General features: G+C 35.6%; 1 protein-coding gene across 4 annotated transcripts in view; it reads left to right on the forward strand.

Moving 5' to 3' along the window:
- The first annotated feature begins 4,171 nt into the window (after positions 1–4,171).
- Positions 4,172–26,467, forward strand: part of NAALADL2 (N-acetylated alpha-linked acidic dipeptidase like 2) — a 1,357,959-nt gene continuing 1,335,663 nt past the window's right edge. For all 4 annotated transcript variants that reach the window (XM_047730769.1, XM_047730776.1, XM_047730785.1 and 1 more), the window contains exon 1: positions 4,172–4,299. The gene's annotated coding sequence lies outside the window, so the exon portion shown is untranslated. The remainder of the gene's footprint in view (positions 4,300–26,467) is intronic.

Below are 26,467 nucleotides of genomic sequence, written 5' to 3' on the forward strand. Positions count from 1 at the left end.
CTGTGATTCAAAGGTATTTATATAAGAATGATCTTAAGTTGTTACAGAATTAAAATATTAGTAGTTGCTACTATACAGTATTTTCAGCAAAAGAATAGTGAATTGTAGAAATTCTGGACAATTTATTAGCATAAATACATTGTACCTTATGTATCACTTTCTCTATTATTGGGGACTTTAAAGTCCTTAGAGAGAAATGAAAATGAATTTTATCTCTCTGTGTGGCTGTTTATCTGCTATTTTCAAATACTATGGATCTTTAGAGTCAAAACAGATATAGACAGAATTCACAGTTTGGATAGCAGGAATTCTTAATAGTAAACTTCAGTACTTTTGGAGTTATGACAGGAGCTTATTCAACTTCAGAATAAGTTTTCCAACTTTAACTTTTTGCACCTAGTGGATACTCTTTGGCATTTGTTTTCTTTTGTAACAATTAATTTTCAGGGGTGTTTGGCTGGCTCAGTCAGAAAGGCATGTGACTCTTGATCTTGGGGTCATGAGTTTGAGCCCCATATTATATATAGAGATTACTTTAAAAATTAATAAAAATCAAATTAATTTTTGAACAGGTAATATATTCATATGGCCCTCCAAAGGAAAACAAAGAAAAAAACATGCAATGAAGTCTCCTTTGCACCTGTTCCTCAGTCCAATCAATACATTTGACCACCCATTTACAAGACTAACTATTGCTGTTAGTTTCTTCTATTCCCCTAAAGAATTCATGCATGTACACATAGATATAAACATATCTCCTCTTTGTATAGACAAAGGTTATTTTACACATTGTTTTGTATTTTTTTTCCTACTTTATGTATCTTGTATTTCCCAAAACTGTTTACAGAAAAGTTCATTCTATTTTTCTTCCCTGACAACTACAGTTGCATGTAGTACATTCTATTGGATGAATGTTCTATAGCAAATTTAACTACTCTCCCATAGATGGACCTTATAAGGTTTTACATGTGTTATTTCTGTAGAATCAATTCTCAAAAGTAATTTGATGGTTCCAGGAGAATGTAATTTTGTTATTAAATTATTCTCTGTAGGCAGTTGTAATAATTTACAGTCCAATAAGAAATGTATGAGAATGCTTATTTCCTACAATTGGTTATTTTTCCAACGAAAATTTTACTTACCTGAGAATCTGTACTTGTGACATTTTCCAAAACCAAAACGATAAGTAATCATTCTTCAACCCACCTCAAATGTCTGAAAAAGATCAGAGTGCTAAGATTTGAATAACTTTAAGTAGACTTCTTCTAAACTATCTACAATAGATTTCATAAGTACCTACATGTTGTTGTTGTTGGAGGAGGACCAGGATCTGTATCTTTAAGATCTTCCTCTCTTATTGAGCTGGATTAACTAGCAATCTTGTAATACAAGGTTCTCTGCTAACGATTAATTTTGGTTGGAGAATATCACTTCAGCTTTGATATGGTCTTTAGTAGCATTTCTGAAATTAGTTTTCAAAACTAAACTTGTTGAGGCTATTTAACTATTGCTTTTGTTATGTAGTGGTTTAGCAACAGGTAATGTCGAAACAGTGTTTGGAATGTGGCATGAAATCTTTACTACACTGAAGTTTTAAGTTACAACAATATTGTCTTTGCAATCCAAATAATCCTTTCCAATATAATCTTATGTGAAATCTTAAATGAAAATCATATTAGCACAGCAAGGTTAAATTCAGTTGTGTAAAAGGAACTTGTAATGTCATCAATTGATATGATTATTATATTCTATCTACAAAATACCTTAAAAAGCAGGTCTTTCTGTGCTTTACATTATTAACATTAATTAATGATGGTTTTAAGAGTTTTAAAAGCAAACACTTTTTAGTCAAAACTCTTCTTTGGATAAATTCATGCTCAAAAACCCATGAGCCAAGGTTTAATTCACAAAGAGCCAAGAGTTCTACTAAAAAGTGCATTCAAGTAGATTCTGATGTTTGAGGTATTGTTAACAGGCATACAAAATCAGGTGATGAGTTTTTGTCTCTACGTAAAATAAATGTAATTCTTCCCAGACCCAAACATTTCAGGCAAGGTAAGCTTTTTAATCTGAACTGATAAACAGTTCAGATAAACTGAACAGATCTTTTTGGTTCCCAGCTTCAGTTTGTATCTACTATTTGTCTAAAGCAAGTCACAAGCATTTATATTTCAGCCAAAAGTTCAAAGGTTCCCCTTAGAAAAGCTTTCTAATCTCTTTCTATCTTTCTCTATTTTTTGGCCCTTGGTCTTGTTTTTTTTTTTTTTTTTTTTTTGCTTCTTTTTGTTTATGATCTTCACACCATTTAAGGTTCTATCTCTTTGTTTTATATTAATAAAGGTTTAATGATAATCTGTTTGCTTCAGCCTAAAGGTTTAGGAAAACTGAAACAGAGTGGGATTCTTATCTTATTTAGGGTTTTCCCCAATTCCACAAAAACTAATCCCCTTAAATATTTTGCTGGTGTTTCTCCCTGAAAGAGGCACCTCCAAATCTTTTACCCTGCTGGAGACCTACTAAGAAATAATTTCAAGAATCTGATAAGAGGTTGCTTTTTTTTTTTTTTTAACTTCTCTCTCTTTTCTTTCTTTTGTTTCTATTTGAAAGGCTGGGCAGTAAAGCAAGGTACCCATTTTTCTTTATCTGACAGAGAAAAAGCTTCCTCTAGTCTTTGGTGCTTACAGTAATTAGGAAGTAGAACTGTTTCTGATTTCTATTTCATTCTTTCTCTTTAGTCTATTTTCCTGTTCGTCTAGAACAACTTCTGGTTTCACATCTGCCAATTTACCCTTGTTCTCATTAAAACTTCAACTGAAAAACCTTTCTTTCAAAAAGTTTGACCCTACTTAGAGAGGCCTAGCAAAAATTCTTTCCATGCCTTGGTATTAATTAAAACCATGTTTCCTCTAGGCAGTTCCATTGTATAAAAATGATAAAATAAAAGTAGATAAAAAGAAATAGAGCGAAAGCAGAAACAAAGGGGAGGGAGAGTGAGGTGGAAGAAATGGTTACTTACTTTGTAATCTTTAACTGTATGCTCATTGTGGGTGGATACTCATGTATTAAGTAACTAGTTCGGCTTTTATTTTCAAGTTCACTTCTTAAATCTTTACTCAGATTCCTTTCTTCCAAAATTGACAGGACAGAGGGAACATCATACAGTTATTAAAACTAAGCAGAATACATCCATCTGGCATGCCTTTCAGGAATCCAGCCCACTAAGTTTTGCTATGGGTTTGATGACTCAACCCCCTAAGATGCAGCACAAGGAAGAATTTCCTCATTTTGCAGAACTGCCAAATCTCATTCATTGGAGTGAAGGATCCTCATTTGGGGCTCATTTTTAGAGAGTTGTTTATCTGTTTAAAAAAAAATTTTTTTTAAATCTCTCTCAGCAGAGGGAGTTTGTCATGACTTTCCAAACAGCAAGTAAACATACCCTGCCTTCTTTCCCCCCATGAAGCTTCAGATTTTTGGTCACTGCGCCCAGTTTTTCTTCTTCTTTTTCTTCCGTTTTTGTACCTCAGCTACATCTCTTAGCTTACTTTATTTTTTAGAGGCTCCAATTTATTTTCCTCCATTGAAACATTTGTCTAATTTACACCACTTGCTAAAGTTCTTGTTTTATTTTTACATTTTCCTTGTAAAGCTGTTCATCTATAAGCTCCTCTGTATTTACCCCCACTTTTAAAATTATTAATGTTTAGTGCGGGCACTATGCCAAGTACCCTCCCAGCATCTTCTCCGGAGAAAGACACCTTTATTATCCTATTCGACAGATGAGAAACAAAGGCACGGAATCCAAGCAACTGGCATGAGGTCCGATGGCTGAAACTGAAGCTGAGCATTATACCCAGCCATTGGCTCCAGAGGTAATTCACGTATAGAAAAAAAAAAATCTTTATAAAGTTTTATTAGACACAGAGTATTTGTCAACTATGTGCAAATTAAAAAAAGAAAAGAAAAGAAAAGCTCCTATCTGTCCCACCATGAGACAAGTTTTTAAGTTTTGGCCACTTAAAAAAAATCCGTTTCCTATTTTTGAGCCTCTTGCCATTTAACACGGCTCCTCGAGGCCTCTCATCCCACTTCGCTCGGCAAACGTGTCTTTTATTATGACTCAGCCCAGCCCGCTCTTTGCCAAGCGGCTGACGCTCGCGGCGGAGGCGCCGGGGCCGTCGCTCGGGGGCGAGGGCTCGCGCCGCGGCTCGCGCGCTCTCCTCCCGCTTTACGGCTGCTGAAAACCCGGCCCGCGCCCGGCAGCCGTACCGCAGACGAGCCCGCGCCCGCGCCGCTCAGGTAATCGGAGTCCTTCTGTTTTCAAAGTTTTGTCAAAACGAGCTCGGCGCTCTGAGGCGGCGCGGTCCGGGCCGAGCCGTCCGGCCCTCCCTCTCGCCCGGACTGGCGCGGCTGCGGCGTTGGCCGCACCCCTGCGTGGGTCCCGGGACGCCAACCCAGCGTCGGGACCCGGGCTGAGGGGCGCTTCGGTGGCGGCGGGGCGGGGGCAAACTCGAGGGGCGGTGCGCGGGGCACCTGGCTCCGGCTGCCCCTACTCAACTCCGGCACTCGCGGGCAGAAGGAGCCCCCATCCTCTCCTCGAGCCCCCCTCCAACCTCCCGAATCCGATTGTCCTAAGAGCGGAGCCCAGGATCTCCCGAGTGCCCTTTTATGACACGTTCACACATGCACGCACTCCAGCTGGGCTGCCGGACGCGGCACCCTAGCGGGACGCAGGTAAAGACGAGCGGCGCTGCGGACCGGTGTTTGGGGGATGGCTCGCCCAGAGTGACGCCCCGCGTGTGGAATGCCGCTACAGAGGACGCGCAGGATGGCTTTCTCACGGAAGTTTATGAGAAGTGTTGAAAGAGCAGCCTATGATTAGCGTCTGCGCTGGCTTCTTAGTGTCTGCCTTAGTACACATTTGCCCTGTGGTCTCATTCTTCGTAGCGCCAACCTCTAGCTCCCTGACCCCTTTGTTTAACACGTTCTTTACATCCCCCCACCCCCTTTCCCTCCTTTATTGGGTATCTCATCTTCTGGTGTCTGTGTTCTTTTGTTCTTCACTGTTAGAATAACAAGTACACGTACAGTATCGTTTACTTTTCTGTCGTCCCTTTCCTTACTGCTGCTTGTGTGCTTGTGTATCCGGAGCAGAGTAATAGATCCTGGACCTGTACATGTATGTCCTACTACTTCATTTAGCTTTGCGGAACAGAAGACTTGGGTTGGTTAAAAACTGACCTTAGGAGCCTAGATAAATGGTATTGCTTGTTGATGGACTACATCTTGACAAACATAAGCAGCTATGTCATGGGTTCCTGTTGTATTCACTCCATTTAGTAGAATCCAGTAACAGTTCTTTGAATGCCAGTCATGGATAGTGACTAACCATGACAGGTTAAGAGAGAAACGAAATTCAGTTCTTGTCCTAAGGAGACTCTATATCCAGGAGAAGGGACCATAATGAGTACTGCACTAGTGGTACAAAGTGCTCTATTTGTATGGGGGGAAGAATAAGGAAAGGGTTGGGTTTTAAACTGGGCTTTGATGTTTGAGTAGTATTTGCCCCATTCTTGAAACTTTCCTAACAATTCTTAATAGGAAGAGGATATCATTCAACAGTACTTTCACCTGAAACTACTCAGAGCTTTTTCTCCCCTATAATTGGCAGTAATTTCTGATCTCAGGACTTCTGGGGAATATGAAAGTAACTTCAGTTCCCAAGAGTGATCCAGTGTATTCCTGGTACCATACAAAGAATATAGACTTTTATTTTAGGACCAACAAGAATGAAGTGATAAATTTATTAATTATAAAAGCACTAACAGATTCACAGAGACCTTAATATTTATTTGTTTAGTCACCAAACTTATCAAATGCTTGATGTGTGCCAAGCATTGTTTTTGGCACTGGAATAAAGCACTGCCTTCTTGGAATATACATGATAGCGGAGGGAGACAGTATATATATATAAGAAATAGAAAAATATGTAGTAAGTGCTATGGAGAAATGGTGTGTGTGGTGTTTGTGTTTAGTGGTTTAAAATAGGATTGTAAGGGAAGGCCTCCAGAGAAGGCGACCTTTCAGTAGACTTAAAGCAGGTGAAGGAGTCAGCCATGTAATAATTGGGCCAAGAGCTTTCTAGGTGCACACAACAGAAAATGCAGAGACCCCACATATGGGTGTGTTCAGATAACAGCCAAGAAGCCACTGTGGGTGGAGTAGTGTGGAGGAAGGAGGGATGTAGGGTATGTGGTCTTAAATGAAGTAGAGGCTAGGTTGTATTACTGGTCTAGTAAGCTAATGTAATGACTCTAGATTTTTCTTGAAGTGACATAGAAGCCTTTGGAGTGTTTTCATCAGAACTGACAACTATTTAACACCCTTATTCTGGCTGCTATATTAAGAACAGATTGAAGGAAGAAGGCAAGGGTAGAAGCGGGGGTGCCAGATAGGCTTTTATAGTAATCCATGTGATAGATGATGTTAGGTTAGACCAGGATGGTAACAGTGGAGATGGTGAAAAGTTCAGATTCTGAATGTATTTTGATGTTACAATCCGCAGGATTTGCTAACAGATTGCGTCTGGAGTATGAAAGCAAAAGAAACTTGGGAGAACTTATACTGAGATGGGAAGATAGCAGGAGAAAGATATGGCAAGGATTAAGAATTTGGATTTGAACACGTTAAGGGTTAGATGCATTTTAAATATACAAGTGGGGATGTCAAGCAGGCAGTCTGAAAGCCAGGCTAATGATACACATTTGGGATTTTTCAACAATTAACTGATTTTAAAAGTGAAGAGATTGGATGAATTCTTTAAAAAAAAAAATGTGTAGGGTTAGAAAACTGAAGAAGACCAAGGATTGAGCCTTGGGGCACTCCTACATTATGAGATGAGAAAGAACAATCAAAGGATTCTAAAAATGAGCTGCATGCTTGGTAATAAAAAGACTTGGAGAGTGTAGGATCCTGGAAGACAAATGAAGGAAGCCTTTGAGGAAGTAGGAGACTCACCCACTGTTCTAAAGATGAAGATTGAGAATTGACTCAGCAAAGGAAAGCACTGGTGACTTGATGATAGCAGTTTCTATGCAGTGATGGGTGATGAAATCTTGTTTGTAATGTTTGAAAAATAGAAGAGAAAATTGAAGAGGGTAATGGGGTATGTCCTTTGAAGATTTATATGGAAAAGATAGAGAAATGGAGGATTTGTTGGAAGGCTAAATGATAGAGAGTTTTAAAAATGTGTGAAACAATGGTATGCTGTTATGCTAATGACAAAGAGCCCATAGACCTGGGAAATTAATGATGCAGGAGAAGGAGGGATTGTTTTCATGTTAGAGAGGATGCAACAGAAGTTATCTATTACTAGGATGGGCTGCTTATTGGTAGTGATAAGAGAGAAGGAAAACTGTGGACACAGATGCCGGTGGGGATGTGTGTGGATGTTCTTTTTGGATCACTTCACTTTTCTCATTGTGGTAAGTGACAGACAGTTGTGGTACATTAGAAATTTGTGGGAACTATCTTTTCTTCCCATTTGGTTAGTGAATATATTTGGTGAGCATATACTTTGAGATTCTGAAAATTTCCTCAAGCAAATAAATAAGTGTTTGTTGAGGAAAGAGGAAAGGGAATTTCAGCCTTGGATTCTGCTTGGGAGGAGTCTCGGGAAGATAGTTGAGATTATAGAATAAAAGTGAGCTATAGGTGAAGGAAGAAATAAGGTAAGCAAAATCATATCATGAAATTTGGGAAAGGCTGTTGTGAAGAAGGTAAAAACATTGAATTTCTCTAATGCTGTCAGATAACTACAGTAAAGTTCTAAGGGTATTATCATCATATCAAACAGATACCTTAATTTTTAAGTACCAAGTGTGATCTAATGGAGAGTGGTGAAATCTACTTATGGATAGATCGTATTAGATCTGGGAAGAGATGTTAGCTAGAAATAGATTTCAGGTTGGATTTTGAAAATGATATAATGAGACTGGATTGGCAACAAATTGGGTATAGGGAAAGACAGCCTTTTGACAACATTACTAATGGATATTGAGCAGTTTGACAAGATGGAGAGAATTGTTGACATTGGAAATAGGACTTGTTCGAGATGAATTTCTGTCACTTATTTAGGGATCATTTGTTTATTGATTCTAATTATAAAACAGGGTTCTGTCTGAGGTCTTCGCAGTAGACGGTGATACCAAGATGCAAATGACATAGCCCTGCCTTCAAATTACTATATCTAGTAGAGAACAAAACCAAAAGAATGTTACACAAGTATTCTGAGAAAATTGATAAATGCCTTGAGATGTTTAAAAAAAAATATTATGGAAATTATCAGACAACTCCAAAGTAGAATAGTATAATGAATCCCAGTGTGTTCATCATCCTGTAAAATCTCTCAGTTCTCTGTTGATCTTGTATGTTGTGGGAGAGTAGAAAATGCAGAGATTGTTTCTGTTTGTAGGTCAGAATATGAAGACTTTATAGAGCCTCTCCTAAATGGATAGGTAAAAAGATAGTTGAACTGCATGGTAGTTGGTTCTAGTTCTGTACCTGCCAATTGCTGGGCCAATTTCTGTTACTCGTTTCATCTATTCATTTTCTTGGTAGAGTGTGGTGTTATTCTATATCAAGGGGCTGCACACTATAGCCCTCAGGCCAAACCCAGCTTGCCACCTGTTTCTGTAAATCAGGTTTTCTGGATCAGAACTACATCTATCAGTTTATTATCTTTGTTTGCATTTGTCATAGACCATAGCATTGAGTCATTGAGACAGAGATGCTATGGCTACAGAAGGCTCAAATATTTATTCTCTGGTCTTCTACAAAATGTTTGCCAAACCCTATTCTATGTGATCTCTGTGATTGATTCCTTTAGCTGCAAAGTGTTAGTTAATCTATTAGTGCACCCCAAATTAGCAATAATAGCTAATATTTTTTGAGCATTTACTAAGAGCTAGCATTGTTGTTTTGGTTTGTATGTACTAACACATTTAATTTTCACCAAAACGCTATCAGGTAATATTTCAAAAATGAAAGCCACAAATGGGTAAGTAACTTGCCCATGGCTATATAGTAATAAGTAGTGCACCAGGCAGTCCTATTACAGCATCCATATCCTTAACTATAATGCTACATTCTTTTTAGATACATAGGAAAAATATATATGAAAAGAATTTTAGCCAGTGAGAGTACAATAATTCATAAATCAATGCTTTGCAGTTAAAGTCCTATGCTGTGATTATATGTATAAAGTCTATAAGATTCTGATTAATCCTCAATGTATATTACAGTTGAAGAGGTATGAAATCTTAAATATGCCTTGATAGAAAATTCTAGTTTGTCATCATTTTCTCATAAGGCCTTATCTTTGAAAGAATACTTTAAAAATTAAGTAAATATAAAATATTACAATAGCAATCTATTATTATTTCTTCTGATAATATCAGTTTTTAGAAGTTTATACCTTTAGTATATGATATGATTGTTTGGTGCAAAAAATTAGAAGTTAAGGGCCAAGAATTCTAGTCCCAATTCTGTTCCTGGATAGCTTTTGTGCCCATGTCTTCTTTCACCTTCAGTTTTTTTTTTTTTTTTTTAAACTGAAAAATGAAGAGGTAGCTCAGGATCATTTTAGTGCCTCTTACAGCTCAAAAAATATGATTATATAACTTTTTACATGGTACATTCAAAGAAATATGATAGCGACATGGAAGAATAAGGTTTGTTAAGATAAAAATTTTAGTTCTCCTTTTTCCTTACTACACACACATAAACATATATAGATACGTATACACATAAATATAAGCAGTTACACATAGCTATAAAATCAATATGATTTTTAAAAATATGTGATTTATAGTCATATTTGGTATGTAGGCAGTTAAATATCTGTCCTTATGTTTGTCTGTTTTGTTTTTGTATGGAGGAATGGATAATTTTTCCCCCTGAGCCAAAAACATAGAGTTACATAGAAAGTGAGTCTTGATGAATCCTTTGACCTCTATGATCTGGCATATTGTCTCATGTTTTCTTTTGCAAAATTTGATTCATTGCTCAGTTTGTTTGCCATTTAAAAGCAAATGGTGTGCTTGAAATCAGGCTTGTCTGTTTTGCACTGTTGCATAGGATATTGATGTCAGACGAAATTGTAATTTAATTGTTTTGACATTTTGATCTGAGCAGTTCAGATAAGAAAGGTGATTTGTCTTGCATAGAAACCTAGTATTTTGAGCGCAGCATGATTTTCTCTACTTGTCTGTAAGTGTGGTTTCAATGTTTAAAAAAAGTTTTAATCATAATGGGAATTTATGCTGTCAATATTAATTACCAAAATATGGTTTGTTTAGGATGTATTACAGATATTTTTAGATGTTTAGTCATGAAAAACAGATAATGAAAATTCTATTCTTTTGACTTTTTTCATTGCATGTAATACCACCTATGAATATTTTCTATATTAGAAATGGCATTTTGCTTTTTTTACAACCTTGGCATATAAGTATTCATTAATTTCTTCAGTTTTAGGACTTTATTTATTATATTGCTCCAGCCTCATTTATTGGTAAATTTATAACTCTGCATGAGTCGTGCTGTCTTATTCTTGTGCATTGAGTCCAATTATCATTGGTGATAAAATAACCTCAAATAATGCATTCTTTTTTTTTTTTTAAAGATTTTTATTTATTTATTTGACAGAGAAATCAGAAGTAGGCAGAAATAGGCAGAGGCAGGCAGAGAGAGGGGGAGAAGCAGGCTCCCTGCTGAGCAGAGAGCCTGATGTGGGGCTTGATCCCAGGACCCTGGGATCATGACCTGAGCCGAAGGCAGAGGCTTAACCCACTGAGCCACCCAGGTGTCCCCCAAATAGTCCATTCTTAAATGTACTTTGAATTTGTTTATCTTTTTATACTTAGAAATGAGAAAACAAAGTAGAAACACTTTTAAGCAAATCATACTCTCCAAGTAATTGTGTTTTTTTTTTCTTTGTTTTAATTGTCAATTTAACACATTAGTCAATGATTTGACAATTTTTTGGGCATCTCCTGGTTTTAAGAAGCACTTACAGCTTAGTTCCCAGAGGGGACCATTCAGGTGGTTTTTTTTTTGTTTTTTTGTTTTTTTGTTTTAACCAAACCTGAAACCTATTTTCTACTAGGCTTCAGAACTCTTAGAGTGTGTTCAAACCTTCTGTTGCATTGTAATACTTTTTTTTGAAATGCTGGTTGTAGAAGTCAGTTTGAGATTTTTAATTATATTTAAGTGATAAAAGCTTCCTTTATCCAGCCTTCTCAAGTGATGTGAATCTGATTGGGAAAGACTAAAGGAGCCTCACAGTCTTGGACCCTTTTCCTAGATTTAATTTTGCTACATTCCCAGAAAACTTTAAAAATAAGATCTAGGTATTTTTAAGCTAATTATGCAGGAAGCCTTATGTATGTATGTTTGTGAAAAATGCCTCAAGGCTTTACTGCTTCTTGTTAAAATGAGAGTGTGTATGACGTTTCCTTGGGGAAGCTCTGTTTACAGGGGGACATGGTTCCAAGGGTAAGCCTGTTTTTAGGAAGTCATAGCAGAAATGATAGATCCCTAGCAGTTACTCCTCTTCTAAGAATTTTCCTGAAGATAACTTAGTCAACAAAGGTCTAATGGCTGTTTCATTATTGGCCAGACAAAATGATTTGTAAATCACCACCTTGTAACTGAAAAGTAAAATGATGATTCTCCAGTTATACTCTGAGTTGTGTTGGAGGGTTTCAAGCCACAGATAAATATGGTCATCTTCTATGAATGTTAGATTTACTAAAAAAGTTTTTTTGGGGGAAAAAGTGTTAATCTTAACAATAAAATGGCCATCATTTGCAATGACATGGATGGAGCTAGAGGGATTATGCTAAGCAAAATAAGTCAGTCAGAGAAAGACAATTATCATATAATCTCTGATATGAGGAATTTGAGAAGTAGGGCATGGGGTCTTGGGGGTAGAGGGGGAAAAATGAAACAAGATGGGATTGGGAGGGAGACAAAACTGTAAGAGACTCTTAATCTCATGAAACAAACTTAGGGTTGCTGGGGGGGTAGGAGGGTTAGGGATAGGGTTGCTGGGTTATGGACATTGGGGAGGGTAGGTGCTATGGTGAATGCTATGAAATGTGTAAGCCTGAGGATTCACAGACCTGTACCCCTGGGGAAAATAATACATTATATATTAATAAAAAATAAAATAAAATAAAATGGCCACTTATTTTACCAGCAAAATGAATTTATTTGGGAATAGCAGAGGAGTTACAAATTAGGACACATAAGCGATGGCAAACCATAGGCAGGTCTGGAGGACATAGGTAGAGTAACTGTTATTTTATAGAGAAAATGGAGGCAGTTGGGAGGGGCTGCTTTGAACAAAAGTCTTTTGGAAGAAAGAGTTCAGGATAGTGATGGTTTCTCATTGGCTGAGTTGTGGCAATTTGTCATTGGCTAAGCTGTTGCTGGGCAAAGAGGAAATCTTCCTTCTTCTTGCTGGGGTTGTAAAGTGAACTACTTTCTGCCCAGGAATGTAAAGTGAGCTTTGATGGCAAGTTTGTGCATGAGCGCTCTCCCTTCGGGGCTCCCTGATTCCATTTTAAATGAGTGACCCTTTATTAATTTTCACAGTGGTTAAGTAAATTAACTGGTAAAATTAAATGTTTAAAAACAAATGAATGTGACCATGACATCAGTGTAAAATATGTGATTTTTAAAAAAATTTCAATCATTAAAATAACTTCTTGCTTATATAGGTCTCTCAAATACATTTTCAGATCTCAGTAAAGGATATAGGTTGACATACAGATAGATAGTTTGGTTGTCATGTTCACATCATGTTTAGTCCCATTAAGCTTATTACATACTATCAAATATTCAGATTATTTGCCATTGTCTGCCTGCTTTGGTTTACTTGCTTTCCTGGTATTTGCCCACATTGATATCTTAGATTTGTGGAAATAATGTTCTTTCTTACTCTTCTATTTTTTTCCCACGCTCCTGGCATTGAGTATTATGATTTCTGATAGGCTTCCCTCCCTTTTTTTTTTTTTTTTACTTTTTATTTTGAACTGTAGATACATAGGAACATGACAAATAGAACAGAAAGGTCCTGTGTTCTCTTTATGGTTTCCCTATAGTACAGTATTAAAACTAGGAAATAAACTTTGGTATAACACGTGTGTAAAATTTTATCATTTTATAATGATATTGTGTCATTTTATCTCAAGTGTAGATTTATGCAGTTTATCACCACAGTCAAGGTATGGAAGTATTCCATTACCACAAGATCACCCTTAGAGCATCCTGCAAAAGAGATACTAAAAGACTCAGAGATAGTTGACTTAGTTAAAGAGTTATTCACTTTCTTTTTTCTAATTTTTGAGGTATTTTTATGTACATGGTAGGTTATTTTGACTTCGGGGCCGTGTAAGAAAAAGATACTTCAGGAGAGCTTTAAATAGTTAAAATAGTCATAAATAAAGATATAGATAGAGTCATTTGTGAAAGATTTTGAAGGCTTAATCTAAAGTTTGTTTTCCAAAACTTGTGTTTTGGAAGGTTAGACATTAGACATTCATATGCCTGAAGATAGGGACTATGATCTCTTTCTGTCTCTATGACTAATCCTTTTTTGTGTTCTGGAATTGAGTAGGTGAAAGTTAAAACAGAAAAGGTGGAAACACATTAAAAGAGGGGTCCTTGTTGAAAGTCTTAAGTACCCAACCAGCCTTCTATTTTCCTGTGGAACCAGAGTTGGAGGTAAATAACTTTTTACCATTATCAGAAAACACTCTTAAATGACATTCTGCCCCATTTGATTTTTTATAGGTACAAATGTCTACAACAACTACATGAAGTCACTTATTTATTTTGTTTAACCACATTCTATTAGGATAATTATTCTATTACTAGGGCCTCAGAAATTCTTCTTGATAGATTTTCTTAGAAGTATTTCCAGGAAATCATGATCTGGGATTTTAGTGTCACATATTGTCATATGAATAGTGTAAATATATTGTTAAAGTACACTTGTCATATATCTTATTTTAATAGCTTTAAAGATATTTTTAGCTTTATTTTTTTGAAAATTTATTATTTTAAATATTTAAAATAGCTATCTTCTGTCTGGTTTTCAGCTGTAATGCACTAAATTAAAGTCTTTTTGGAGTTTTGGTGATATTGTTGAAATTTTGTACTATCATAAACCATTCTTTTTAGGTTATCAGAATAACGCAAAGAATTCCTATCTCTTTTCTCAGTTTTTGCCTTGTTATCTGAATGTATGTCATAATTTTGTTATTGCAGTGATATTTACATATTAGGTCCAGGTTACTGTCATCTTCATTATGTTCCTTATCAATTTTCCAAGGTTAAAACCTTTTTTTTTTTTTTTTCCCCACTTTATTAATTTTTAGTTGGGGGCATAGAAAGGACAAGGAAGAGAGTGAGCATGTTCATCTTGTCAAATGTATTTTCTTTTCCACCAGTTGAAATGATGTAATTTTCCCTCAAATCTTTAATCTCACTCAGAATGAAAAAAACACATTTTAATGGTTATTAAATGCTGAATACTTTTTTAAGTTAGTAAAAACTGATACTGTGTATGTATAGAAAGAAAAGGTGGCTTTGTTTCTGCATTTACCAAGGATGGTATGTTGCCATCTGTCTCTAACTTCTGTATCAACCCTAATTTGGGAATGCTGGTGTGGATTCTGCTAGTACTGAGGGCGTACTTTATTGTCAATATTATAGATAGTGACATTGGTGAGATTCAAGTGACTCATAATTACCAGTTCTTCCCTTGAAGTTGCTCTTTACTTCATTGCTGCCTGGTATATATCTATAAAAAAGCAGCTATTCTCTTATTTGTTCAGTATCAAATATAAAAATCTAATTTTGTGATTTTTCATGTCATTCAACTCAATTCTAAAGCAAGCAGAAAACTATATAATAGAAGCTTGATGTGTTTGTATTATAATGTAGATATTTTCTTAGTATTTATCCAATTTGAACTCCTCTAAGCATTTTTATGATAAAAAAAATCACAATGTGTTCAGGACAAAGTAGTTATAAAACCTATAAATTAATGTTTGATAAAGAAGGACTGCCATTTTACTAGTTTCCATTTCTGATTAAGGAATTGCTGTTTTTCATGTCTTTTTGGTGTACATACTCTTGGGGATGGTGGGAAATAAATCACCCATTTTTTTACAACATATTTTGTCTGCATTGCTATTCTTTCACTTTGATATAAAAACAGGAATAGCAGGGTGCCTGGGTAGCTCAGATGGTTAAGCATGGGACTCTTGATTTCAGCTCAGGTTATAACATCAGGGTCCTGAGGTCTGGCTCTGGGCTCGGGGGGAGCCTGCTTCAGATTCTCTCCCTCTGCCCCTCTCCCTGCTTGTGTGTGCCCACGTGCTCAAATACATCTTAAAAAAAAAAAAAAAAGCAAAAGCAAAACCCAAAACATTGAAACCAATAAAACATTGTTTATTAATGCAGTGCTATACTAAGGCTAGTGGAAGGATTAAGGACGGGCTTTGTCAATTTGGTATCTATCTTTCAGTAGCTACTTTTATGCAGTTACTGCACCCTTCTAGGGCACCTGCCTTACGTCATTTCCTCCTTGACTCATTTATGATATGAATGACCAATTTTCAGAATTTTAATTTCTTTATTTGCATATTAGGTTCAGGTTAAATAAATTCTTTATATATCTAAATTCTTTATTTATTTCTCCTTATGTCATTTCCTCCTTGACTCATTTATGATATGAATGACCAACTTTTGGAATTTTAATTTCTTTATTTCTTTATTAATTTCTTTATTTAGTATTATGATACTAATAATAGTCCACCGTACAAAGATTATTGTAAGAATAAATTAAGATGGTATGCGGGGAAACTACTTTATCCTTACATACATGAATATCTTTGGAGTTAGTCAAGTCTGGGTTTAAATCCATTTTCCACCTCAGTGTTTTGCTGCTTTGTGATACCTGACAACTTGATTTGCTTCTTTAAAATGGGAATTATTTTATCTACTCAGAAGGTTGTTTTGAAGTTAGATCTGATGATAACGTATGTGAAGCACCTAGTACATTGCCTGGTACCTAGTACTTAATAAATGTTATTTCTCTTTTTTTTTTTCTTCCTTCCCTTTTCTCCATTTTTTCATTCTCCAGCAGTTTTGGGGAAGGGCATCTGGTGAGATCAGATATGGGGTAGGTGAAAACGTTTTCTGTGTTCTTTGCCAAGCCCCAAAGAAGGGGCTTTCCTTTCTCTAAGGAAAGTCTTTGTTGAGGTTAGTGAGGGGGTTTCCTTGTTGATGAAAGACTGGGGAGATTTTACAAGTCACTATCTACCAACAGTTGTCTGATATCTTATCTGATACTGTCACTTCTCTGCTTAAAAGTCTCTGACATCTTCTCACTGTCTTTGGATGAAACTAAACTTAGCCTGCTGAACAAGACCCATTGTAATCTGGCCTCCATTATAGATTCCACCTTTATTCCCTGTCCCTTATCCGAAACATATTTTTTGATTATGATTCCTCCACCCCCACCCCATGCTTACATGTGTGTATGGAGAACAGGGCACTCTGGCCTGAAGATGGTGAAGGGAGAAGTGTGTCCAATATACTTGGGGGATGTGTTGGCACTCTTTCGTGCCCACTTGTGTTTTTTGTGGATACTCTACCAGGAATGCTTTTCTTCTTTCTGTAAAAGATAGATAAATTACATATTCAGCAGCAGCCAGTTAAAGTATCTTTTTGTAAATGGCTACAACCCCATTCCCAGAGCTGGTCACACTCCCTCCACTGTGGTCCTGTGTTCTCTTGTATATATGACTGGCTTTATTAGCACAATTTTCATGTATCTTCCTCTTATCATCATGTTCTATTTGCCACCATGGGCTGAGACAGTGTCTTTTCACCTTTGCCTCCTTACTTGTTTATCATTACATTCCTAGAGCCTGCTTGCTAAACTTTTTAAATGACTATCTTCATGACAAAAGCTAAGTGCTCTGTAATGTGCTGTAACACACATAGCAGGCCAAACCAGAACTACTCCTAAATTCCACCCCCACTCCCTATGTGAAGATGTTCTTCCACAAGTAGATTATAATCTCGTAAGTGTACTCTATACTTAACCTTGTCAGCCACACAGAATATGCCTAGGCTAATAGGCTGATAGGGTTGGTGGGTGAAAATATAACTATATTATGTCATTCCACTGCTTTTTGCTGCTTAAGCAGATTTGGTGTACTGAAAGGAGGAGATAGATTTATAGGTAGGGAAATTATAGATAGAAAATAGGAGAACATAGATTTATAGATAGAAACAGCTTGTCCAAAAGTGTCTGAGAATATCCAGTAGCGCCAGGTTTTGCCCATTTGCAAGCTTATGAAGGAGGATAGCACACCATGTGTGTAGGCGGGGGGAGGGGGTGTGTGGAATAGATGGGTAGGTGGGAGAGTGGAGCAGAACGACAAAGATAATGAATCCTACTGTCATACAGGGGAAGTCTGTTTCTAAGTAGTTCTCAGAGGTACTTGAAATAAGTAGGTAAGAATAACTTTGTGAGCAAGAATCAGGAAGCTTGAGAGAATAAAAGATGTTTAAGGTAGAGCTAACAGAATGGAATGCATGAGGGTCAATAATAGAATTGGAGTTGAAATTATAAGTGGGTCACATGTAGGTCTCAGGAATGCCACCTACTGGGCCCATGTTCATCTTCGGGGATATTTACTGTCCCCAAGTTACATTACACAGTAGGGAAGCATAGGGAAAAGTAGAGGTACAGAAAGACTAAATCAGTTTCGCCATGCTTTTTCCCCAAAATGAATATTGGGATTATGGCCTGAAATATAGTTTGTGGATAGATCTAGGAAATGTTTTTTTTTTCTTTTTTCTTTTTTTAAAGATTTTGTTTATTTGACACAGACACAGTGAGAGAGGTAACACGAACAAGGGGAGTAGGAGAGAGAGAAGCAGGCCTCCTGTGGAGCAGGGAGCCCAATGCAGGGTTTGAGCCAAAGGCAGACACTTAAGAACTGAGCCACCCAGGAGCTCTGAAATCTGGGGTTTTTATAGTGATAATAGATAAGTGCAGACCATTTGGGCCTAGGATTTGGTTCAGTTCAGTTAACTTCAGTAAACACTAAGAGGTATTCTTGACTGAGAAAAACAAAAGAATATTCTGATTTGCCCTTCACAGAGCTTGTGTTGTAATTGGAGGAGTAAGAAAACAATTACTGAAAGGTAAAATAGTGTTTTGTTTTGCTATTTTTAAAAAAATTCAAAAAGTTATGGTTTTATCTAAAACACTGATTTTATGACATAGATTGGAAAGATGATGATTTATTTGATGCTGATATTATTCGATAGTAGTACCTTATAACATTTTTAGGATTTGCTTTTTCAAAAGTTTATTGTGCTTACTCTGTTTTCAGATTGCTCTTTGTTTCTTCTGTTGATATTGAACATGTGAGTGTGAAAAATGAGGTTGGTAAACTTGAAAAATGTGTTATTTTTTAGAACATCAGGTTTTTGTTGTAATAGCCTTATTTTATGTGTCCTTCATTGAAGCCACATTACATTCTTCTTTGAAGGTTGTAATTATATAAAACTTATAAATACAAATGTTGGGATATAAAAATCAGTATTTTTATATTTTATTCTCTAGAGAACATTATATTCTTAAAGTATAATTTACCTTAAGTGATCACCTAGTTTATCCCATTTCATTTCATTTCATATAATTTCATTAAGTGATCACCTAGTTTATCCCTTTTCATTTTCATTTTCATTCATTTTATAAAGACACTTTAAATGACCTGCTCAGACTCACAAAGGTTTGACTCAAATGAGATCAAGTTGGGACTAGAGTTTGGTGTTCTGGCCCATAATACGGGTCTCTGCTGCTATCCATGTATTGATGTTAAAGAAAAGGCTTTTTTTTAAAGTAATGGTCTTCCCGTTTTTTTCATTAAGATGGCAGGTGGACTCAAATGTACTGTCAGTATTCTGAATTATTCTTCTGGAGCTACTGAGGCACTCAGGATTCCTTCCTAATTTAGCAATATATTTTTTTCAAGTCTCTCTAATGTTTTTTGGGGCTCTAAAGATCAGAGTAGCAAGCCAGAACTCTTTCAGGGCAGAGGGAAACCTCAGGGAATGGTCAATAGAGTAGGGCAGGGTTTGGAAGAAAGGGGGATGGTCCAGAGGAATGGTTTCCAAGTTTTTTAGGGAATTCCCACTATTCTTTGACAAAATGAGAAAATAAGAATTATGTAGTGATGACAAAATAAAAAGTTGATAACTATACTAATGCTCTATTTATTTATTTATTTTTTTTGGTTTGGTTTTTTAAAAAACTTTGAGTCCATGTAGCCCAAAAAGTGTGGGAGACACTCATCCAGAATCTGCAGTGCTGTTTGGGGAGAAGAGGTCTGGGTAGAAACTGGATGATATGAGGGACTGGATGCCTATGGTGAGAAAGAAGCTGAGAGAACAGCGCATTTTAAAATGGATGACCCGGGGTGCCTGGGTGGCTTGGTGGGTCAAGGGTCCAACTTTTGGTTTCAGTTCAGGTTGTGATCTCTGGGTTGTGGAATCGAGCCCTGAGTTGGGCTCAATGCTCAGTGGATAGTCTGCTTGGGATTCTCTCTCTTCCTTTCCCTCTACCTGCCCTTCCCTTCCCTGGCACATGCACTCTCTCTCTCTTTCCAATAAACAAATAAATCTTTAAAATGAACTGTATGTCAAATTTGAGGATAGTGGGATGGTGGGGAAATTGAAAATGAAGTCTATTTATTTAGTTGGCTTACAATGTCAGTGTTAAATGAGGTTTGTATATGAAGAACATGTAGTGGACAGTGAATTGAAAACATGCTTATTTGGAATTCTTGGTGTCTGTGTTGGATTCATTCCATAATCTTAACCTAATTATAGAATTACTGAATGTTTCACCCTTAAAATGGGAACTAAAAATGCTGATTTTTAAAGCACTTTAGGATCTTCAAATAAAGTGTACCACCACAAGCTTCAAAGATAGTTTCTTCACTTAGATAGTCTTTGAAAAAGGATTCAACTGAAGCTTTACAAAGTAGTATTAGGGTTCCTAGTGACAGCAGTCTTGCCTTTTGTTCATATTTTCAGAACCCACCTACATGTTATATTGTACATGCTCTGTAATTATGAAGTGATGTGAAAAAATTATTTTTTGGAAAGTTGCCTTAACATGTTAATGGAACACTGGCAACATTACTAAGATTAAAAATGTAAACTGCTTTGCAGAGCTCTGACTTTTTTCATTTTGCTGCTAAAGCAAAATGAAAAAGCAAAAAAAACCCCACAAAAAAACACCAAAATGATCCTCCTTCTCCTCTACCGATATCACCTATAAACAATCCCCAACAAAAAGGTGATATACTAGGGTACATTGAAAGTCATGTCATCTGGAATCAACATATGAAATGAAGCATACTAAGAATTGTTTCTGATTTTTTTCTTCTTCATATCATATAAGCTCTAAATGTGTTTTCCTCTTGGATCAGGAAGAGAAGGAATTCAAAGATCAATTTTATATTTGGTTAGCTTTTATGTTCATGTATAAAAACACGGGTGAGAAAAATGGAAACATTTAACTTTTATTCCTGCTTAAAGTTTGAATAGAAGGATAAATCATGTATTTAAGACTTGTTTACTTAATGTGTAATTTTCTGAAAGCAAAGTGCAGTTGACCCTAATAACATGGGTGTGAACTGCCTGGGTCCACTTATGCATAGATTTTTTTTTTTTAATAGTATAGTGTGGTAAATGTATTTTAACGATTTTCTTAATGTCATTTTCTTTAGCTATTTTTATTGTAAGAATACAGTATATAATACGTGTAATATACAAAGTGTGTGTTAATCAACTATTCATTGTATAAGCTTATTAGTAGTTAAGTTTTTGGGGAACCAAAAGTTATATGTAGATTTTTGAGATTTTCGACCATGTGAGGGTCAGTACATTTAACTTCCTCATATTCAAGATTCATCTATAAAACTATTTAAAAACAGAGTGTCACTCTGATTCATTATATTAATTTCAAATTGACTTTCAGAGATTATTTCCTTTGAAAAACATTTTATGTTTATAAATTTTTTCCCGATCAAAATAATACAGAATCATTGCAGAACATTCAGAAAGCCTGGAAATATATAAAGAAATAGAAAAAAAATCACCTATTAGTAACTACCCAAAGATATGCTCTTAAAATCTCGGCATTTTTTTTCTTCTGATTTTTTTTTCTCTTTTATTTTTTTCTTTACATTTTTGAGATCATACCAAAGATTTTAACATCCTGCTTTTTCAACATAATATATATTATATATGGAGAGTATATTACAATATATATAGAATATATGAAATATATATATGTTATAAAGAGATATAATCATAATTATATAATTATAAAGAGATAATATATATAAGATATATATTATAAAGAGAGAGCATTTTAGATACTATTTTAAACATTGTAAACATAATTATTGATTACTACATGATGCATTATCTGGCTTGGACACAATAAATCTGTTTCTCTGTTGTTGGAGTTACATTCTTTGAGTAAATATTAAATCTTTAATGCAAGTTTGGTTTTTTTGAGGCTTTCCTCTTCAACTGAGTAACTTAATTGATAAAACTCTTCTTAGGATTAGATTTTGCTTTCCTCCTTTCATTCCCTCAATTACATGCTAGCTAATTCCTGGGCTTTTTCCTCCCTGTTCTTTGTAATCTGAAGAACTCCATGTTTTCTGCTACTGGTATGATAACTTCAGTTAAGCTGTGATAGATGTATTAAGATTGTACATAGGTAAAGTATATATGGCTCCTTTCTTAAAGTTACCATGAACCTCAACAGGCGGTCCTTATGCAGCTTGAGAGCTATAAGTATACTTGGAGAGAATATATATAAAGATGTTAAATAGAATATAAGGAATGAAGTATTACTTATTTACTGTACAGTTTAAATTTTTTTCTAGTATAAAGTGTTTACCTTAGTTGTACATAAAATGAAGTATTTTATACCAATATTAATACTGATGGTTGCATGAATTAACTATTGATTTTTTATGTATAATTTACTTTTTATTGACCTCGGGAGTGCAGCAGCAGTTTGTCAGTACTGTATTATAAACATTCTATTGGCTGTAAGGGGCATATCTGAATTTAATAATTATATTCTTCAATAGAGTTTGTCATTTTGTAGGAAAAGATGTGTTATGGATGAGATTATTGAACAAAATGCTTGGTCTTTAGATTCCTTGGTAAGGCTATGTGGATTTTTCCCTGGTTTAAGATCTTTTTATTCATATTGGGAAAAAATACTACCACTCTATGCAAAAGTACATTTCTAGTCAAAATAATGTATGTTTCTGGGGAAATTTTGTCAACATTCCTTTTCCTTAACTTAATTCAAATTTATTTAAAAAATAAGCTTGTGAAGTTAAATTTAATTAAATGTTGACATTATTTCTGAAAATAGTCACAAGGTCTGCATTTTTATTTAACACAGCACTCTGTATGTGTGTTTATGTGTGTGTGTATGTATGTGTATATGTGTGAGTTTATTATTTTTATATTTATGTTTAGATTATTTTAAAGAATAAATAGCTCATCTGGCATTATATACTATGAATTTCACATCTCATTGAAAGAATAATTTAAGGTGGTAATAATAAATTATATGTTTTATGATTGGATTTCACTTAGATTATTTTAGGAATTTATCATAGGATGAGATATGATTTCTTACTTCTCAGGTTTTTATTGCAAAAATATCTCTGATTTTTAATACTCTATTTAATACCATTGTTTTACTTAGAAGGCATGAGAAAAATATTAGTTTGCGCACAAAGAACCCTGATATTTTCTCCTTAACTATTTCTTCTTGAATTTTATTCCTTATTTCCATAAAGGATAGGTTATTATTAGAGCATTTGTCCTTGTATGTTGCAAAATCCTTCTGAACTCAGCACAAAGACAGCTTTAATGAATAATTAGATAAAATGATGCAGCCACTATCTTTCTAAATGGAAATCAAATCAGAATATATAACCTTTTTTTCCCACAAATCTATTGAAATCAGAAGTAAAATTTCCCTGCTGCTTTTTTTGTTTGTTTGTTTGTTTGTTTGTTTTAGAGAGGGAGAGGTGGGGGAGGTGGGGCAGAAGGAGAGGGAGGGAGAGAATCTTAAGCAGGCTACATGCCCAGTGGGGAGCCTGATGTGGGGCTCTATCCCAGGACCCTGAGATCATGACCTGAGCAGAAGGCAGACGCTTAACAATTGAGCCACCCAGGCATCCCCATTTCCCCACAGTATATTTTTGAAGTGAAAGAAAAACCAAAAGGCCTGTTTAGAACCAGTGTTAACATGAAATGAAGTTAGCTAAAATAAGCCAGTTAATATTTCAGAGTTATAATAGGGAAGGTTTTACAAAATTAAGGGTTTGTTTTCTTTTTAACCGATTGATTGGTTTATAATGTTAGAGGTGCTAGTACAGTGTAGTTTTAAAAAAATGGCAATTCAGTAATCCTATTTGCTTCATTGTCAGTGTTCTCTCATATCATTACAAAGATACTTGGGAAAAGTCTATATATCTCTGGGCTTTAATTAGGCATGGGAACATGCAGAGTTTAAAAGTAAAAGTAATTGCTCAGCCTCTGATAACTTGCACGCAGTGAATCACCTTTAAAAGAATGCTACATAAAACAAACCATTGTATAGAGGAGATAGGAAAACATAGTTTTGTTGCTGGGTCTGCTGGGAGGGATTTGCAAATTTTGTGAGATCCTGCAGAGAGTCAAGCAAAATCTGCATTACTGCACATTATCTCCTGTGGGGAAGAACCAGCAGGACTGCTTATGGTTCTCAACTATCTCTGCTGTATATACTTTTGTCCTACTATGTAAAAAGCTTCCCATTTGCTGGAAACAGTAAGAGTGTCTTAACACTGAGAGAAAAGGATTAAAAAAAAAAAAGATGAAAAATACCAACTACATGAGAAGAACATTTATAGCCAAGCTTGACAAGAATACTGGGAGTCAGGTTGAAGGGTGGTTAGATAAGCTAATATGATTCTGCATAAGGTCTTTTATTTTAAGAAATAAGTTAAACAGTAATAGGTTTTATAGTAGAAAACCTTTTTAAGTTGAGCTGTAAAATAATCATTTTAAAGGTAGTTGTTAGATTTATTTTTTTTGTGTGTAATTTTATCCTCATTTCTTATATTTACTTATTGTAATTTCTGGCACTTTTGAAGAGGGAGGATGCCATCTTATCAATAAACCATTTACATTGTCTTAAAATAAAGGCTTATTTCTGCTTCATACAACAGTGGTAGGGTAGTTTGTAAGCTTAAAGCAACATTTATTTATTTATTTATTTATTTATTTAAGATTTTACTTATTTATTTGACAGTGAGAGAGAGAGAGAGAGCACAAGCAGGGGGCACTGGAGGCAGAGGGAGAGGGAGAAGCAGGCTCCCTACTGAACAAGGAGCCCAGTGTGGGGCTCGATCCCAAGACCCCAGGATCATGACCTGAGCCGAAGGAAGATACTTAACCAGCTGGGCCACCAGGTGCTCCCAATTTTTATAAAAATGAATTAAATTGTTGCAATTATGTTTTCATGTAACAGAATTTGTCTAAAATCATAGTTGCTCCAGGATTTTAATGCATTAAAGTGAGGACAAATGAAATGATTGATTCTGCAAAATTCCAAATGAACGTTAAATTATATTAATATGTATGTTACTTTTAATTGAACTAAACATTTGTCATTTTTAAGTAGATAAGTTTTTAAGATATCCCATTATAATTCATTTTTCAGATGAAAATTTTAAATTTCAGAGTGTTTGCCAATATTTTTCTTCCTCTAGTAATTAGAATAAATAAGGTAGACTAGAAAGGAAGAAGTTAGTGACCATGCTGTTACTTTTAAGCATTTTACAATTTTTACTGAGTAGTTGGTTTATATAAAAAGGACTAAGAATCTTTGGTATCTTACTTCAGGAGTAATGCTTAAATGATGGAAAGCTATTGATCATTTTAAAGTATGTGTAATATAAATTTTCATTGTAGTTCAAAATAATTTTTTTATTTTAAAACTTATTTTTATACACAATGAAGACTTTTTCTTGAATGGTCCTTGTACTAAAGAGATTGGGTATATATGTATGATTCTCTGTGTAGGTGTACTTTTAAAAAAAAGAACTATTCAAATAATTGATATTGAAAAGTAATTTTGACACAATTACACTGAAGAAGTTTTATCTTTTTTTTTTTTAAAGATTTTATTTATTTATTTGACAGACAGAGATCACAAGTAGGCAGAGAGGCAGGCAGAGAGAGAGGAGGAAGCAGGCTCCCCGCAGAGCAGAGAGCCCGATGCGGGACTCGATCCCAGGACCCTGAGATCATGACCTGAGCCGAAGGCAGCGGCTTAACCCACTGAGCCACCCAGGCGCCCCTGAAGAAGTTTTATCTTTATATATCAATGTAATTAATGAAAATTGCTAGTGATCTTTTCCAAAACAGAAACTATGTTTTTTTTTTTTTTTTAAGATTTTATTTCTTTATTTGACAGACAGAGTTCACAAGTAGGCAGAGAAGCAGGCAGAGAGAGGAGGAAGCAGGCTCCCTGCTGAGCAGACAGCCCAATGTGGGGCTCTATCCCAGGACTCTGGGTTCATGACCTGAGCTGAAGGCAGAGGCTTTAACCCACTGAGCCACCCAGGCACCCCCAGAAACTATGTTTTATTTACTTTGAGATCCCTACATTCAGGACTGTGTCATCTAGCGTAGAGTACATATTCAGTAGTGTTTACTGAATGCGTTTCAGTATCTTTTCTCATGAAGTCTTATTTTTCACCAAGCTGAGATACCACATTTGTTTAATCAAGCTGAGATACTACATTTGTTATATAATCCACTGAAAGTTTCAATGAATTTAAATGTTTCTAAATCCACTTGTTAATTGTATTTGAATTACCATGCATTTCCGCTGTGAGGAGTAATCTTTTGAGTAGAACAAGGTGTCTGAACTGATCTGGGAAACAAAGGCAAAAGAGAAAAATTAAATTTCCTTACTGTCTAAAGCCCATTGACAAGTCCTTGAAACAGTCAGAATAACCTTCCTCTGGGAGCTCAGCTGCCTCTGTGTTGACACTTTGCTAAGGGCAAAAGGCAGTCTTCGCCTGGACTCCTTACGGTTCTGTGAGTCTACTTCAACATCTAAAAATTCTTTTGGAAACTTTATCTCTGCCCACCCCCTGCCCCCCAATATAATGTTAGCAATCATCCTGCAAGCATATGGTCCACTGATAAACATCTGAAGGGTCTCATGAGTAAGTTTTTACTAAACAGTAATGAATGACCTTTT

This window comes from Lutra lutra, chromosome 1, assembly GCF_902655055.1.
Source record: "Lutra lutra chromosome 1, mLutLut1.2, whole genome shotgun sequence".
Classification (NCBI taxonomy): Eukaryota; Metazoa; Chordata; class Mammalia; order Carnivora; family Mustelidae; genus Lutra; species Lutra lutra.